This window comes from Trachymyrmex septentrionalis, unplaced genomic scaffold, assembly GCF_001594115.1.
Source record: "Trachymyrmex septentrionalis isolate Tsep2-gDNA-1 unplaced genomic scaffold, Tsep1.0 scaffold32, whole genome shotgun sequence".
In the NCBI taxonomy this organism is placed as follows: Eukaryota; Metazoa; Arthropoda; class Insecta; order Hymenoptera; family Formicidae; genus Trachymyrmex; species Trachymyrmex septentrionalis.
The window spans coordinates 4281964-4284603 of NW_017305485.1; positions in this window are offsets into that span (position 1 = coordinate 4281964).

Here is a 2640-nt window from a genome sequence, read left to right on the forward strand (position 1 = left end):
ACACACACATGATAATTATATCACATAATTATTATGGGTATAATAAAAATTATAATATATACAGAATTCGCGACTCAAAATATTATAAGAAGAAAGTTTTGAAAAAATTAAATAAAAGAGTTATTGTTTGTAAACTTGTTAGTAATTTTTTAGATAATAAGGAAAAAAATGACTAACTACAGATTACAAAATTATTACTTGTCTATGCGTCATGTATGGTAGTTTTAATGTACTCATTAAACTCACAGATACGACTCGTAAGAGTCACTTATGAATGATGTCGTATTATAATCATGGACAAGCATTCGTTTAAGTGTAGATTGTAATTGGTCATCTATTTAACCCTCATTATCTAAAAAATTTCCGCTTAAAATAAGCACATTATACAAATAACTTTTCACTTATTTACCTTGAGAACTTTCTAGTATTTTGAGTTGCGACTTTGGGACAAGGTATAAAATTATATTTTTATTATTAATAACAAATTTTAGGGAAAAATTAATAAATCCACGTGGATACAACAAATATTTTTATTATGTTACACAATGTTGTAACTTCTAATTTTTTCGTCACTCAGAAGACATTTGTGCTGGGTGAGAATCCATAATCTTATAATGAGAACACGATAATCAGGGTATACATAATTTTGGTTTCCACCGCCAATTTCACGCATTTTTTTTCTTCACGCCCATGTTAAAAAATTTACCATTTATACGAAATTTGAGAGAGTCGACTTACTTTCTTACTTCATCTAAAGGATAATATTATATGTCAAGATTATTAATAACAGTCCTTATAATTGATTAAAAAGATTATATCGCCTATAAAAATTTATATTTTCCGTTCGTTTTTTTCTGCTTTTCAGAATTGTCAAGTTAAAATAGTTTTGCGGATACTAATAATTTCCATTATAATTTGTCTGCCTTATTAATTGTTATTAACTGTAATTATGACAAAAGATGATAAATTAAATATTATTATTAAATTTAAATTAGACGCTGTGATGTCCCAAATAAAAATAACTAGATATTACTGTCAGATGAAATTATTAGTATTTCCATCTCTTTTCATAATATAATAATATATATTGATAATATATATCAGTTTCTTAATCATAAAACAAAATTTAACATGTCTTAAAATAATATCGCCTTTCTTCCAGCTACAGATTCTTTGAATAATAGAGTCAATGTTTTCTTAACAAAAATAAGACATGGAGAGATAAAGGAATTAAAATAAAAAATATCAATTATTTAGTTTTAATATTGTTAAAACTAAATAAAAGTTTTATTGAAATATATAAGATTTTTTATTTTACTCTTCTATTTAATCTTCGCTACTAATAATCTCTATATAGTGGTTTTTATTGTACGTTTATTGTGTACGAAAAGCCATTATAATAGCCGGTATTTATAGTGGTTTCTTATTTAAGATTGTCTTAAGTACAGTCTTAAGATGACAAAACCAATCACAGAATCATATTAATGCCTCAAAATATTTAAGACGATCTTGTGTGATAAGAGCGACCTATGAATACCGGCCAGTGTCTTGTCGAAAAACCTTCAGAGTCTACCAAAGTTTTAATATCATAATTTTTCTTCGCCATATTTCTTATAATTATTGAACTTACATATTATTATTTGTACAGATATGTTAACTTATAGAATATGGTAATTATGCCTTTTGTAATTCTACATGTAGAAAAAAAGACAGTATTCTTAAGAATAAAGCAGCGTATTGTTGCGTTACAATGATTGCTGTATGTCTTACAGCTAGTTCTAACGTTGCGTAAAGATTAATGTGAAAAATTAAGACGTTAAAAAAAGGATTACTACCGAACTTTGTTAAGATAAACTCAACTTGAAATTGATCCAAGTATCCATAGCTGCGAGACAAGGCTTGACAAAGAGAAATAATAAGTAATATACATATATGTATGTAATCACATAAGTCCTCACAATGATATATTTTTTTTACTTTCCATGTATTTTTTGCTCCTGAATTTTTATACATATCTTATACGATCACCGTTTAATCGTCTTAATATTCACACTTTACGTAACACTTATTTATCATCCTTGTATTCTAAAATAATTGGTTACATATTAAAAAAGCTTCCTGATAGAGAGTGTTCTACCTCGGTCTTGTCACATCCCGTCGCTTTTAATTGGCAAACTTAAGATCTCCTAAGTTAGCTAAAATTTCTTGTCCTCGACTGTTCATCATGAATCATGCTACGTAATGCTTTACATAGTATGAATTATCAACGTCACGCAGTTCTATATAAAGTTACACTTGCGATATGTTGATTCGCCATAACTTCGACAATCGCGTCCCGTATGCCGTAACAAAACGTACAGCCGAATGGATTGGTTGTGTTTGTCGAAGACGCTCGATTCAGAACTACTGGTCGCGCACTTGCTTTTAGTTGCTCGCTTACTCTATCCCATTTTGTATAGGCAGTGATCTATGAGATGAAATTAAGATTCATTAGTATCATTAACACATAGTACATTAAATATGTATATATATATATATCAACATGAATAACTACTAAAAACCCTACTGTAACAGGAGATGGGGAAACGTCAATCAATTTTCCCGATTCCGTGGAATTATTTTCAGGAGGCAGAGTCAGAG